Source organism: Dendropsophus ebraccatus, chromosome 3 (assembly GCF_027789765.1).
Source record: "Dendropsophus ebraccatus isolate aDenEbr1 chromosome 3, aDenEbr1.pat, whole genome shotgun sequence".
NCBI classification, from domain to species: domain Eukaryota; kingdom Metazoa; phylum Chordata; class Amphibia; order Anura; family Hylidae; genus Dendropsophus; species Dendropsophus ebraccatus.
The window spans coordinates 101,267,959-101,284,360 of record NC_091456.1 but is presented as its reverse complement, the minus strand read 5'-3'; the positions used below and the strand labels follow the sequence as shown (position 1 = coordinate 101,284,360).

Here is a 16,402-nt window from a genome sequence, read left to right as displayed (position 1 = left end):
GCTTTCATTTAATGAAAATGATTGTTTAAATTGCTTTTTATGTTAAACATTTTTAAAGATTTTTTTCAAATTTTCCATTTTTCTATCTATATTAATAAATAATCCTGATATTTTGCAGTTTTCATTCTCACCACTGGGGCTAAAACTAAGCTGAGACTTTCTGTTGTGTCTATGGCGACAAGAGGAGGCTGCTGTAAAGTGATCTGTACAGCAATGCAATGACATGTGACACCAGAATGTAGATGGCATCAATACAAGACAATAGCAGCTCCCTGTAGAAGGACCTCTTCAAAGGTTACAGAATACACTCAGTGATGTTTCACATTTATCTCAGGGGGACAGAATCTGTCTATTGTCATCTATCTCCATTAGGCTTGCTGTAAAGCATGTCATTAATGCTGTTAAGATGACAGCCCCATAACAATGAAGAAAAATTTTAATATTACAGAAAATAGAAACAGACTACAATAAAAGAACATGTTTTTTTTATCTGTCAATAATCAGTAAAATAAAATTTAGTGGCACATTCCCTTAAAATTTTATTTAGTATAAGATAAGAAATACAGTGTATGAATAAAGTTCACCATTGTGTTTTGCATTTTCAGGCTATGTTCACACTACGTAAAACTACAGCCATAGTTTTGCGGTGTGTAATATAGCCTTATGTTCAATGGGATCCCGGCCGGAGCGTACACACATTGTATGCGCTCCGGCCGAGGTCCCATGCGGCGCTGGATAAAACTGACATGTCAGAAAGACTTGTCAGTTCACACAGTGAAGCGAGCGACTCCCGACGCTTGCTTCACTGTGTCCTATGGGAAGCTCTGATGCGGGCCCACGCTGATGCGCCCGCATCAGAGCTCCGCGGCCGTTAAGATCACCCGGCCGGTACTTAAGTACCAGCCGGGATGATCCGGGCTAAGACCACCCGTTCACGGAACGGCCGGGGGTTCACGTCATGTGAACATAGCCTCAATCTGTTCCAATTACCAAGTAGACTATATATCATGTCAGCTTTATTTTATGGGTCCATGTGAATATAGTAATAATAAATATCTATAGGATATTTTATTTGTTGCACAATTAAAGAATTGTTCCACAGATGTATCTATATAGGTATTGTTGATGTAGTTTCTAAATTGGTATCATGGATAGATGAAAACTGATTAAAAATACAGTGGTACCTTGGTTTAAGATTAACTTGGTTTAAGAGCGTTTTGGCTTAAAGAGAGAACCAATCATGGATGAAAATCAATTTTTTTTTCCCCTAATTAGATGTATTTAATTATTTTATTAATATTTGTAAATATATTTGATTATTTTTTTGGCCGCGTTTTTAAAATATTTACTTTTTACTTTCCTGTCTCGCGCCGACTCTTTTCAAAAGAGCCGGCGCGAGACAGGAAGCTCCCGTCATGCAGAGCGGCAAGGGCCGCAATCTTGATGACATCACTTGCGTTCCACCGCTGGAACACAAGAGACTAAATCAAGATGGCGGCGCCCGACCATGCTACAGCGGACCAGAGGATCAGGTAAAGTATAAGATACAGACTGCAAAGGCAGTCTGTGTCTTCATAAATAGACAAAATGAAGATACAGACTGCCTTTGCAGTCTGTATCTTATACTTTACCTGATCCTCTTGTTCGGTGCAGGAAGGCCGGGCGCCGCCATCTTGATTACGTCACTTGCGTTCCAGCGGTGGAACGCAAATAGCGTAATCAAGATTGCGGCGCCGGCCTTCCTGCACCGAACAAGAGGATCAGGTAAAGTATAAGATACAGACTGCAAAGGCAGTCTGTATCTTTATAAATAGACAAAATGAAGATACAGACTGCCTTTGCAGTCTGTATCTAATACTTCACCTGCTCCTTTGTTCCGATGCAGTAATGCCGGCCGCCGCCATCTTGTTGACGTCACGCTGGAACGCACCGCTGGAACGCACGTGACGTCATCAAGATGGCGGTGGCCGGCATTAATGCACCGGAACAAAGGAGCAGGTAAAGTATAAGATACAGACTGCAAATGCAGTCTGTATCTTCATAAATAGACTTCATAAAGATACAGACTGCCTTTGCAGTCTGTATCTAATACTTTACCTGCTCCTTTGTTCCGGTGCATTAATGCCGGCCGCCGCCATCTTGATGACGTCAATTGCGTTCCAGCGGTGCGTTCCAGCGTGATGTCATCAAGATGGCGATGCCCGGCATTACTGCACAGAAGAAGAGGAATTAGGTAAAGAATAAAATACAGACTGCAAAGGCAGTCTGTATCTTCATAGATAGACTTAGGGAGAGAGGACCTTTGATAATAGGGATAGTGAATCTTAGGTGATTGGTTCTCTTTAAGAGCTCACAGTTTTTCAGAATTGTGACTTGGTTTAAGAGCTCCCTGTACTGGGTTGGAGCCCTAGTGGCGGAGGGGCATGGTCTGCATTGCGTGGTCTACAGCACTGTACTCTGACCCAGAAAGTCTCGCTTACCTTCCAAATCATGGCAGATCCACTTCAGGCTGGGGCTTACATCAGGGGACAAGACTGTGGAGGTAATCTCCTCATAGCTGTAACCCCTCTCTCCCCGGATAGAGAGCGCTGCATGTATGTGCCCACATCTGCACTGCTCATTCCTTCATGCTCCCTGCAGTCTCTGCCTGCCCTTGTGTTTCCCATCCTCTCCATTACTGTACAGTAACTTATAATATCACATATTCAGCTGTTTCTCATTGTTTGTTTCATCTGTTCTACATGTTGTTCAGAATAATAAATCACTATTTTTGGGGTGTGGAACCAATTGTCTGTATTTCTATGATTTCTTATGGGAAAATTTGCCTTGATTTAAGAGTGGATTTGGATTACAAGCACGGTCCCTGAACGAATTATGCTCGTAATCCAAGGCACCGCTGTACATTTTTGGGAGAGAGGTTAGAGAGGGAGAGATTGGACCTGCATTTTCAACTGTTAGTCAATGGACAATGTATCTTATCTTGCATTTTAAAGATGTTATCCAGGATTTTAAAAAGAACCCACAGCATAGCTTCTTTCTTCCAAAAACAGCACCATGCACAGGTATGTACAGTATTATACGTCGCTTCATTCACCTCAATGGAATAATGCAGTTATTATCCTAAAAAACAACTTTTAAACTTGCAGCCCTGTGTCAAATTGGCATGGCCTAGAGTATCTGTGCCCTAACTTTGCACCACCCCTCCGTCCCTCCTCCCCGCCCTCTTCATCATTAGGAATGCCTCTGGCAGGATATTTCCTGTTCCTTTGCAGTGAACATTGCACAGGTGCCTTAACGATCCAGCCCATGTGCAGTCTTCACACAGCTGATGAATAGGAGGCAATCTGCCTGGGGCATTCCTAATGATGAGGAGGGACAGAGAGGTTGTGCCAGCCTAATGCACTCACACTCTAGGCCACGGCAGTTTGACACAGGGCTGCAAGCTTAAAAGTTGTTTTTTAGGACAATAACTGCATCACCTGCCGAACGGACCCCAGGACAGATCTTGGATTAAAAGCAGCTATTAAAAGGTACAAGTGGAGCCGCTCCCGCTGCCGAGATATCACAATCGGAAGCCCGATGCGCGCGCATCAGAGATAAGTCTGATGCCCGTAGAGAATGAATGGAGCTGTAATTCTCTATGAGCGTCGGACTCATCCCAAATGCTTGCGCACCTGGCTTACGACAGTGGTATCTCGGCAGCGGGAGCGGCTCCAGGAGCGGGACTTCGTTCTCCAGGGTAAGTATAAGGGTCTCTAGCGGGGGGTCATACGGGCTTTGTCCCGGCACGGGTGGTAACAGGTTCCCTTTAAAGGTTTCAATCATGATTCTTTCCTCCAGACTTTACAGATCCTAAATCCTTCATTTCTGGCTGTTCTCCAATCATCAGGAATATCTCCTGTTGTACATGGTGGAACCAGAAAGCAGATCTCAAAGCTTGGCAGAACATACGAAGCATTGGAGCAGTCTGAACACAGAAACCTGCTGATATGTAACTGTTGCGGTGCTCATTGAGATGCTCGTGCTGGTCTGGGGTCCCCTTTTAAATGATGGGGTGGTGCGCCCACCCCTGAGACTGGCACTGCCTTTGGGTATAGGGAGAGATCTATCAATCAAAGTCAGCTGGGTATGAACCACCCTATTGGTGCAGGCAACATGAAAATGATGACAGGTTCAATTTAAGATGTATATTGATGTATATATATAAAGATGATCATTTCCGGGCAGACAACTTAGGCCCATCATTAGAAGCCTATCATGTGAGCGGATGTGAGCTCTGACGTCCGCTCTCGAGGACCCGCCTCCCCCTGCGACATGAGGAGTTAGACTGGGGCCGGAACTTATCCACGTGGGACGCCAATGTTGAGAGGGATCCTCGCTTGCTGCTCTGCCGGAGGTGTTTTCGGTAGCTTGCCGTGGTGGGATACGTATCGGTGGCCGGGAGATCGATACACCAGAGTGGGGTGAAGTCGGAGAGCACAGTGTGCGATGAGCCGGGTCACTAGAGACTGAGGAAGAGGGACGCAAAGCGGATATACACAGCTTCACCGAGACGAAAAAAAAAAAAAAAAGATGATCATTTCCACATATAGTATTAAACAATGTACAAGGGGAAGATTTCCAAACCCTTAAAACCTTTTCCAACTTTGCCTAGTTCTAGAAGTTCTTTTAATTTAAAACAGATTTGCCAGTTAGCTACTTGGATTATTCTAATTACTTGATTTAAACAGTATAGACAAGATTTTGTATGTTGAGATGAAACCGTTTTTGGGGCTGTCAATTCTATATTCTGCAAAGCAGGTGGACCTGCCCTATGGGTGTTCGAGTAGTAGTTGCTTAAAGTGTCCCTGTCGTTATAACTTTTTAAGTCTAAATTAACAGTAGATGTAAAATAAAGCTGTACTAACTTGTGTCCAGGTCCAGTCTCCTGAAGGCAGCTTTTTAGTATTGTGCTGGTTAAAAAAAAAAGAGACTAAGGGGGAGATTTATCAAAGGGTGTAAAATTTAGACTGGTGCAAACTTGCCACAGCAACCAATCACAGCTTCTCTTTTCTTTCACCAGAGCTGGAAGCTGAGCAGTGATTGGTTGCTGTGGGCAATTTGCACCAGTCTAAATTTTACACCCTTTGATAAATCTCCCCCTAAGTACTTTAAGTCCCAGCCAGTACGGAGAGTCACAGCTCAATGTGTCCGTCAGTCACATGCCATCACACTGCCATCCCTGTGAAACATCGAATATTGCTGGCAGAAAAAGACCACTTGGTCCATCTAGTCTGCCCTCAAATGACCTGTGAAACACTGGACTTCCTGTGTTTAGACTAGGGTTGGTCCGAACCGAGCTCGGTTCGGGTTTGTACGAACCCGAAACCCTCGGTAATGATTCCTGCTGTCTGCCAGCTCCGTGAAGCGGGCGGATCCAGCGGGAGGACCGCCTGGAAAACTAGGATACAGCCATAGCCATAAGCTGTATCCCAGTTTTCCAGGCGTTCCTCCCGCTGTATCAGACAGCGGGAATCTGCTGCCGAGCGTTCGGGTTCATACGAACCCGAACCTCGGCAGGTTCGGCCCATCCCTAGTTTAGACTCCTGTGTTTAGTCAGAACACAGGAAGTGCCATGTTTTCCAACTAAAAATAATAATAAATGTAAATTGCAAGCTGGCTTTATTTAGTTTTAGGCTGGTTTCACACAGAGGCAAAACAGATTGCCATGGCATTTATTTGACATTATCTGTGAGTCAATGGCGTTTTATGAAATGCCATACATACTTGACATTTCTTTCTGTGGTGTTTTTCTCTTCTCTCTGGCATTTTTGTTGGCTCCGAGGCAGTTTATCCAAAATGCAGCATGCTGAGGGTGTGGCGTTTTTTTTCCAGCAAACTGTGTTGTGTCTCTCCCATAGGGGGACACTTATCAAAATGCGCCCCAGGCATACGCCACAGAAAAGGGGCAAATTCAATACAGATGAGGGGACCGTTGAACTTTTGGTCCGACGGCATTGGTGCTCTCTCTTTATGCCTGTGATCCCGGCCGCATAGTTATGATCCCGGGAATATGCGGCCAGGATATTCCAGGGATTTCAACATCGATTCCCTGGGATATCCTGGCCGCATATTCCCGGGAGTGCAACTATGCGGCCGGGATTATAGGCATGACGAGAGAGCGAACTGCTTTCGGACCAAAAGTCCGAACAGTTCGCTCATCCCAACATAGGTGTAAATTTTTGCACAATGCCTGCGCCAAGTGCAGGTCCCACCGGGTTCACTAAGAAGTGCTTGCCTCTTGGTGAATCCATAGGGGTAATTGGGGCAGGGCCTAATTTAAAGGGGTTATCCAGTGCTACAAAAACATGGCCACTTTCTTTCAGAGACAACATGACTCTTGTCTCCAGTTCAGGTGCTGTTTGCAATTAAAGCGACTCTGTACCCACAATCTGACCCCCAAACCACTTGTACCTTCAGTTATCTGCTTTTAATCCAAGATCTGTCCTGGGGTCAGTTCAGCAGGTGATGCAGTTATTGTCAAAAAAACAACTTTTAACCCCTAGACGACCCTGGACGTAGGGTTACGTCATGGAAGTCTGTCCCCAGACGACCCATGACGTAACCTTACGTCCTGGGTGTTTTTCCCGCTATGAAGCGCGCTCCGGAGCGGAGCGCGCTTCATAGCAGGTGGGGGCCGGCTGCAGTGAGCAGCCGGGACCTCACCGGTAATGACACGCTGCAGCGATCGCGCTGCTGCGTGTCACTAACCCCTTAAACGCCGCGATAGCGGCGCGACCGCAGCGTTTAAGTGTAAGTGACAGGGGGAGTCCCCTGTCACTTACCGATCGGGACCCCCGCAGTGTGACTGCGGGGGTCCGGATCGTTGAAACGGACTGCTGGAGGTCTCTCACCTGCCTCCGTGCGGTCCGATCGGCGATCTGCTACACTGAGCCTGCACAGGCAGGCTCAATGAGCAGAGCGCCGATAACACTGATCAATGCTATGCCTATGGCATAGCAATGGTCAGTGTAAAAATCAAAGTACTGTATGTAAAAGTCCCTCAAAGGGACTTCAAAAGTGTAAAAAAAAAAAAGTTCAAAACACTAACACACTACCCCAAAACCCCTCCCCCAATAAAAGTCTAAATCACCCCCCTTTCCCATTATATAAATAAAACATATAAAAATGAATAAATAGATAAACCGTAGCGTGCGTAATTGTCCGATCTATTAAAATATAACAAGCGTCAATGTGATCGGTAAACGGCATACACGAAAAGAGGGGAAAAAGTGCGCAGATTACCGATTTTATGTTACATTATATATTAAAAAAAATCAATAAAAAGTGATCAAAACGTCCGATCTTCACAAATATGGTATTAATAAAAACTAGAGATCATGGCAGAAAAAATTACACCCCATACAGCCCCATAGGTGAAAAAATAAAACCGTTATAAGCGTCACAATAGGCCCATTTTATTAATATTTAATTGCCCAAAAAAAGGATTTCATAAAAAAAATACATATATAACATTAGAGAATCTGTGTAACCTGCATATGGTTGTGTTCTGACGGACCTATAGAATAATAGTGTCATGTCGCTGTTACCATATAGTGCATTACGTAGACACAGGAACCCCCCAAACGTTACCATATTGCATTCTTTTTTACGATTTCACCTATTTATATCTTCATAAATAATATATTTGGAATTCCATCATACATGTTATGGTAAAATGAATGACGCCATTACAAAGTACAACTATTCCTGTAAAAAACAAGCACTTACATGGCTTGTAGATAGAAAACTGAGAGTGCTAGAGCTCTTAGAAGGGGAGGAGGGAAAAACGAAAGCACTAAGATCAAAATTTGCGCGGTCCACTGGGTCATTTTGGGCCTGGTCCTCAAAGGGTTAAACTGGCAGCCCTGTGCCCAACGGCCGGGGCTTATATTGGTATACATTAGGCTGGCGCAACCTCTCTGTCCCTCCTCCCCACCCTCCTCATCATTAGGAATGCTCCAGGCAGATTGTCTCCTATTCCTCACCTGTGTCAGACCGGCACATGGGCTGGATCGTTAAGGCACCTGTGCAATGTTCAGACAGGAGAAAATTTTCTAGGGGCATTCCTATTGATGAAGAGGGTGGGGAGGAGGGACGGAAAGGTGGTGCAAAGTTAGGGCACAAATACTCTAAGCCACGGCCGTTGGGCATGGGGCTGCAAGTTTAAAAGTTGGTTTTTTTTGGACAATAACTGCATCACCTGCTGAACGGACCCCAGGACAGATCTTGGATTAAAAGCAGCTATCCGAAGGTACAAGTGGTTTGGGAGGGACAGATTGTGGGTACAGAGTCGCTTTAAGCTCCATTCACTTCAATGGATCTAAGCAGCAAAACCCCACCCAAGCTGGAGACAAGAGTGGGTCTGTCTCTGGAAGAAAATGGCCATGTTTTTGTAGCGCTGGATAACCCCTTTAAAGCGACTCTGTACCCACAATCTGACCCCCCCAAACCACTTGTACCTGCAGATAGCTGCTTTTAATCCAAGATCTGTCCTGGGGTCCGTTTGGCAGATGATGCAGTTATTGTCCTAAAAAAATACTTTGAAACTTGAAGCCCGTGCCAAACTGGAGTATCTGTGCCCTAACTTTGCACCACACTTCCGTCCCTCCTCCCCACCCTCTTTATCATTAGGAATGCCACTGAAACATTTTCTTCATGCTGAACATTGCACAGGTCCTTAACGATCCAGCCTATGTGCCGGGCTGACACAGGTGGGGAATAGGAAGCAAACTGCCTGGAGCATTTCTAATGATGAAGAGGGTGGGGAGGAGGGAAAGAGAGGTTGTGCAAAGTTAGGGCACAGATACTCCCGTTTGGCACGTGCTTCAAGTTTAAAAGTATTTTTTTAGGACAATAACTGCATCACCTGCCGAGCGGACCCCAGGACAGATTTTGGATTAAAAGCAGCTATCCGAAAGTACAAGTGGTTTGGGGGGGTCAGATTGTGGGTACAGAGTCACTTTAAGACTTGTGTGTATGAGTACGTCGGTCTTAATAAATCTCCCCTATAGAGTTTAAGTAATTTCTTCTGTTTGTCTCAAAAACTGCAAAGGCAAAAAAAAAAAAAGCCATTCACACCTAAACTCAAGATTAGAAAAATGCCACACAAAAGCTGTGTGTGAAGCCACCCTTAACCCCTTGCCGCAAAATGACGTTTGGGAAACGTCATGTAAAGCAGGTATTTCCCACAACATGACGTTTCCCAAACGTCATGGTTTCCCTGCCTCCCCTGCTGTCCCTAGGTGAGATCGGGCAGCAGGAGGAGGCTGTGTCACACAGCCTCCTCCTGCTGCCTCTGCCCGGAGGGGAGCCGCGCTCCCCCAGGGCAGTTAACCCCACAAACGCCGCGGTCAATGCGACCGCAGCGTCTATGGGGAGATTCAGTGTCCCTCGCCGATCGGGCGGCGGGGGGAGGCTGCAGAACGCTGCCTCCCCCCACCGCCACTCAATGTGTGTCCCCCGGCCCCCTCCCCTCTTCCCCTGATACCGGCGGATCGCCGCTATTACCGTTATAGCGGCGATCCGCCGGTATCGGGCATTGCCGGCGCCGCCGATAGCTTTTATCTCCCCCCACCGTGAATCCACGGTGGGGGGAGATGAAAAATGTCCCCTCAGACCCCAGATCAGCCCCCCGATCAGACCCCAGATCCCCCTACCCGTGCGGCCATCAGATCCAAGATGGCCGCCCCCATCCCTGCGAACAAACGATGTTTGTTCGCAGGGATGGAAATGAATTAGTAGCGGAGAGCATGGGGCAGTGATCGGGAACCCCCCTCCGTGTGGTCCCGGAGCAGGCGATCGGCGGTATATACTATATACCGCCGATCGCCTGTTCCCAGTGCTGATGAGCACTTTTTATCCCCTGTCACCATAAATCATTGGTGACAGGGGATAAAAAGTGTCACGGTGCCCCCCCCCCCAGTCGCCCCCCACCCCCCCCAGTCACCCCCATCCCCCAGTCACCCCCCCCTTCCCCACATACATTACCTGATCCAGGGAGGTCCGTCCTCCTCGACGTCCAGGCTGATTCTGAAGTGCGCATGCGCTCCACAATCAGTTATCTCGGAAAATTTAAAGTGACAGAGACCAATTTGGTCTCTGTCACTGAACTATGATTACTGTGATAGAAAATATCACAGTAATCATAGTAATACAGTGAAAATTTATGTATAAAGTACAAAAAGTGAAAACATACAAAAAAATAAAACTCACACTTTTTATTATAGTAATAATTGCAGTTTACTCCCAGATTACCCCTAACCCCCCCAAATTACCCGTAACCACCGCAGGTTGCCCATATCCGCCCCAGGTTGCCCGTAACCACCGCAGGTTGCCCATATCCGCCCCAGATTGCCCGTATCCGCCCCAGATTGCACGTATCCGCCCCAGATTGCACGTAATCACCGCATGTTGCCCATAATCACCGCACGTTGCCCATAACCACCGCACGTTGCCCATAACCACCGCATGCTGCCTCTAACCACTCCCTTCCGTTCCCTTCCTTCTGAGCCCTGCTGTATGCCCATACAGTGGTTTATGCCCACATATGGGGTACCGTTCTACTCAGAAGAAGCTGCGTTACAGATTTTGGGGTATCTTTTTTCTCCCATTCCTCGTGAAATTGAGAAATTTTAAACTAAACGAACATATATTGGAAAAATTCGAGTTTTTCATTTTTACTGTCTTATTTTGAATAGTTTCCTCTAATACCTGTGGGGTCAAACCGCTCACTGCACCCCAAGATTAATTCTTTGAGGGGTGTACTTTCCTAAATGGGGTGACTTTTGGGGGGGTCCTCTTCTGTTGACACTACAGGGGCACTGCAAACGCACCTGGTGCTCAGAAACTTCTTCAGAAAAATCTGCACTGAAAATGCTAATTGGCGCTCCTTCCCTTCTGAGCCCGGCTGTGTGCCCATACAGTGGTTTATGCCCACATATGCGGTACCGTTCTACTCAGGAGAACCTGCGTTACAGATTTTGGCATGCAGCTTCTCTCCTGTTCCTCGTGAAATTGAGAAATTTCAAACTAAACGAACATATTATTGGAGAAATTCTAGTTTTTCAATTTTACTGTCTTATTTTGAATACTTTCCTCTAATACCTATGGGGTCAAAATGGTCACCACACCCCAAGATGAATTCTTTGAGGGGTGTACTTTCCAAAATAGGGTGACATTTGGGGGGTTTCTCTTCTGCGGACACTGCAGGGGCACTGCAAACGCACCTGGCGCTCAGAAACTACTTCAGCAAAATCTGAACTGAAAATGCTAATTGGCGCTCCCTTCCTTCTGAGCCCTCCTGTGTGCCCATACAGTGGTTTATGCCCCCATTTGGGGTACCGTTGTACTCAGGAGAACCTGCGTTACAATTTTTGGGGTACTTTTTTTCTCTTTTTCCTTGTGAAATTGAGAAATTTCAAACTAAACAAACATATTATTGGAAAAATTTGTGTTTTTCATTTTTACTGTCTAATTTTGAATACTTTCCTCTAATGCATGTGGGGTCAAAATGCTCATCCTACCCCAAGATGAATTCTCTGAGGGGTGTACTTTCGAAAATGGGGTGACTTTTGGGGGGATTCTATTCTGCTGACACTACAGGGGCTCTGCAAACGCACCTGGCGCTCAGAAACTTTTTCAGAAAAAAAATCGGCATTAAAAAAGCTAATTGGCGCTCCTTCTCTTCTGAGCCCGGCTGTGTGCCCATACAGTGGTTTACACCCACATATGGGGTACCGTTGTACTCAAGAGAACCTGCGTTACAAATTTTGGGGTGCGGATTCTCTCATGTTCCTTTTGAAAAGGAGAAACTTTAATCTAAACATATATATTATTGGAAAATTAAAATTTTTGATTTTTTTACGGCCTAATGGTGAACACTTTCCTCCAGCCCCTGTAGGGTTAAAATGCTCATTATACCCCTAGATTAATTCTTTGAGGTGTCTATTTTCCAAAATGGGGTCACTTATGGGGGTTTCCAGTATACAAGCCTCCTAAATCAACTTAAAAAAAGAACTGGTCCCTAAAAAAAAAATCAGTTTTGGAAACTTTCACAAAATGTGATAATTTGCTAATAAATTTCTAAGCCCCATAACACCCTAAAAAAGTAAAATATGTTTCCCAAATTATGCCAGAATAAAGAGGACATATTGGTAATGTGATTTAGTAACTAATTTATGTGCTATGACTTCCTTTTTTAGAAGCAGAGAATTTCAGAAGTTCATAAAATGCAAAATTTTCAAATTTTTCATGATATTTTGATGTTTTTCACAAAAAACACACAAAGTAGTGACCACATTTTGCCACTAATATAAAGTGCCATATGTGACGAAAAAACAATCTCAGTATCGCTAGCATACGTTAAAGCATCACTGAGCTATAAGCGCATAAAGTGAGACAGGTCAGATTTTGAAAAATGAGCCTGGTCATTAAGGCCAAAACAGGCTTTAGAGGCAAGGGGTTAAAGTGTCACTGTCTTTATAACTTTCAAAAATCAACGATACATGTGATATAAAGCAAGTTTGCAATTTACATAATTTTTTCCCCCTAGTTCTCATGCTGCAAAACAAAGCTGTACTTACTTGAAATCCAGGTCCAGTCTCCTGAAGGCAGATTTCTAGTCTTGTGCTGGTTGAAAAAAAAGAAACTGAACAGAGGAAGTCCTGGTCATCTGCACTCACAGAGAAGGCAGTCATTTGATTGACGGACCTGGGGTCCGTTTGGCAGGTGATGCAGTTATTGTCCTAAAAAACAACTTTTAAACTTGCATCCCCGTGCCCTACGGGAGTGGCCTAGATTGTGTATGCATTAGGCTGGCACAACCTCTTTGTCCCTCCTCATCATTAGGAATGCTCCAGGCAGATTGCCTACTATCTGTTAGCTGTGTCAGCCCGGCACATGGGCTGGATTGACACCTGTGCAAATGTTCAGCATGGAGAAAATGTTCCAGTGGCATTCCTATTGATGAAAAGGGTGGGGAGGAGGGACAGAGGGGTAGTGCAAAGTTAGGGCGCAGATATTCTAAGCCACTCCCTTAGGGCACAAGACTGTAAGTTTAAAAGTAGTTTTTTTTAGGACAATAACCGCATCACCTGCCAAATGGACCACAGGACAGATCTTGGATTAAAAGCAGCTATCCGAAGGTACAAGTGGTTTGGGGGGTCAGATTGTGGGTACAGAGTTGCTTTAACTGTTACTGTTTTACAGCATTACGGGGAAAAAATGAAAGGGCTTATCCAACGAAAATCTTCTTCTTTCAAATCAACTGGTTTCAGAAAGTTATATAGATTTGTAATTTACTTCTATTTAAAAATCTCAGGTTTTCCTATACTTATCAGCTGCTGTATGTCTTGCAGGAAAAGTTGTTTTCTTTTCAGTCTGACACAGTGCTCTCTGCTGACATCTCTGGCCGAGACAGGAACTGTCCATCCAGAGCAGCAGCAAATTCCCATAAAAACCTTTCCTGCTCTGGACAGTTCCTGTCAGCAGAGAGCACTGTGTCAGACTGAAAAGAAAACAACTTTTCCTGCAGGACATACAGCAGCTGATAAGTATGGGACAATTGTAAAAATTATAGCGACAGGTACACTTTAACAGTATTGTATATTTTCCATGAAGTACAGTATGTAAGCTAGATTTATCTTTCTTTTGAGTGTATCTGCTGTATGCAGCACATAGCACTGATTGTTCTCTTGCTGCTGTTTCTGCTCATCTCCTTGCATTAATCTCTATTGTAGCCCACTCTACAGCACTGCTATCTTAGTCAATTTACAAACCTACTGGTAGCTGTTTATCCCCTGATAGCTATATAGCAATCTATTCACACACTGTTATTTTTCATCTTCCCCCACCACTGGCATCACTCACAATCCTTTCCCCATTTATGTACAGAAAATGAATTATGCAGAATCTAGCTGAGTTTTATGCAAACAATTGTCTCTGAGGAATAAGATAAACCAAGTGATGTATAGGTGGTGGGAAATGAAGAGCAGAGTGAATGTAATAAATGGAGACAAACACAATGTTGGATACAGATAGATAGTTTGTCCACTGGCGAGAATTTTAGCGCTGGAACTACACACTTGCAAATAACTGCTGATTCAAATACAGTCAATGTGGGAAAAGCAGCATTTAGAGTGGTGCTCAGTTTGGGAAAAAGACAGTCCATATGTACGTAATTCCAACTGAGTAGACTTTCTGTGTGAACTAGACCCTGCTTGGGTCTAGTACCACATGGCTGTCAAGTCATGACCCCCTAAGACCTGCATCCCATTGTTGGGAATTGCAGCACTGGTGGGACAAGCTGCTATAACTTGCCACCTCTGAGCTCAACTCAAGTGGCTAACACCTGCTCTAGGGAGAAGGACACATACATACATACATACATACATACATACATACACAGACTAACAACACCAAGAGCTACAGTAAAGATGACAAGCTCAAGGTATCATAGAACGTCAACACTTGGTTACCATACTTCAGGCACAAGGCTGCTTTTTATGTGCAAAAACTTTACCTTTCTTGTGGATAAATCCACTGCTCTAAGTAAAGGAACTGTCAGTTGCTCAAGTTTCTAACTGTGCGTGGCCTCATCCTTGGACATAACCATTAATGGCACCCAAAAATGCCACTGACACAGACCTGTGCTATCATTAGTTCAATGCCCCAAAAAGTGTGTCCCTTATGAGTCCCTGTGGTCGTGGATACCCTCAAGCCATAGTGACAACTGAGATAAGAACCTGCATGAGACCTACAAGTCTCAACCCACAAGCCTTCCCTCTTTTTTTTTTTTTACTGATGAAGACTTAACAGTGAAAACAGCCTTGTTCTTTCTCCACGATTACTACATTTGTGGGATTTTGCATTTCTCAAATAGCATTGACAAAAAGTTAACAGATGTGTGCCTGTAATTGGAGGGTTAATTAGAAGTCCACAGAATTCATTATTTATGATGGAGAGTTACATCATTATTAACTATTTATGAACTAATGGACTCCATATAAAGCGTGTCCATTTTTTTTTAAGTAGAAGGATGTCTCTAAAAAAGGAATTCAGATATATTCTTAGAATTAAGTCACTGATACATAGGCATCAATAAAGATCCACGCCTATAACACAGAGACTAATACACAAACAGCTTGCCAATCGAAGGGTACGATCACAGCAGACTTGTTATAGAAATTTCAGTTACTGATAATCCATGTATGGGAATGGCTCTATTTCTGCAGCATGTATGTGGATTTTAGACAGCTTTATTCATACTGTATGTAAGGAACAGTCACTGACATTTCTTTAACAAGTTTGCCACTTGAACCTACTCTCACAGCAGGCTTTCATAAACATGTGCTACATATCAGAACTTAAAATGTACCTGTCATTATAACTTTCAAAATGTAGATCAACAGTAGATGTGATATAAAACAAGTTTGCAATATATATTCTTTTTTTTCAGTTCTGTACTGTAAAACAAAGCTATACTTACTTGTACCAGGCCCAGTCTCCTGAAGGAAGCTTTTTAGTCTTCTGCTGGTTGAAAAAAAGTGACTCAATACAAGTCCTGGCCAGTACAAAGAGTCACAACTCAATGCCCCCATCAATCACATGACTGCTTTCTGTGTAAACAGGCAGATGACCTTGGAAACATAGGATTTCTTGTGTTAAGACTCTTTGAACAAAAAAAAAAAAAACTGTCAGAACACAGGAAGTGCCATGTTTTCCATGATAACCTGAATAAATAAATATAGTTCATGTAGATTGAAGCCCATGACAAGGCTTCCACTTTAAAATATTTATTGCTGTCCTGGGAGCATTTAAAGGGAACCTGTCACCCCCCGTGCCAGGGCAGAGCCCGGCTGACCCCCCGGTGCAGACCCATATACTCACTGCTTCCGAGAAGTCCCGCTCCCACCGCCGAGATATCTCTGTCCGAAGCCGTGCGCGCTCCCAGAGATTAGTCCGATGCCCATAGAAAATGATGGGAGCCGTCATTCTCTATGGGTGTCAGACTCATCTCTGGGAGCGCGTGCACGGCTTCGGACGGATATAATATTATTAGTTTTGGGTCATGGAACCATTTGTCTGCATTTTAATGGTTTCTTATCCTCGTAATCCAAGGCACCACTGTACTTGTACCCTGAATCCCCTGATTCCAACAGGCTAAGGGACAGGATTTATAGGGTCCATTTTTCTGAAGAGAAAGAAGCTATTCTTCTTGAGACAAATTAAAGAAGAACATTTTCATATTCTGTTGCACCTTCCAACTGCACAGGGCACAGTGATCATTGTTACCTACTGTATACTAAAGTATTTCCCTTCATTGACTGGCAAATCACAATGAAAAATCAGCTTGCTTAAGAAC

At 44.3% G+C, this 16,402-nt stretch overlaps 2 protein-coding genes across 6 annotated transcripts in view; one reads left to right on the top strand and one right to left on the bottom strand.

Moving 5' to 3' along the window:
* Window positions 1-686, top strand: part of CIMAP1D (CIMAP1 family member D) — a 32,593-nt gene extending 31,907 nt beyond the window's left edge. For all 5 annotated transcript variants that reach the window (XR_011362165.1, XR_011362166.1, XR_011362167.1 and 2 more), the window contains one exon: window positions 119-686. The gene's annotated coding sequence lies outside the window, so the exon portion shown is untranslated. The remainder of the gene's footprint in view (window positions 1-118) is intronic.
* LOC138785906 (hippocampus abundant transcript 1 protein-like) overlaps window positions 1-16,402 on the bottom strand; it is a 131,690-nt gene that overhangs the window by 75,420 nt on the left and 39,868 nt on the right. The window lies entirely within an intron of this gene.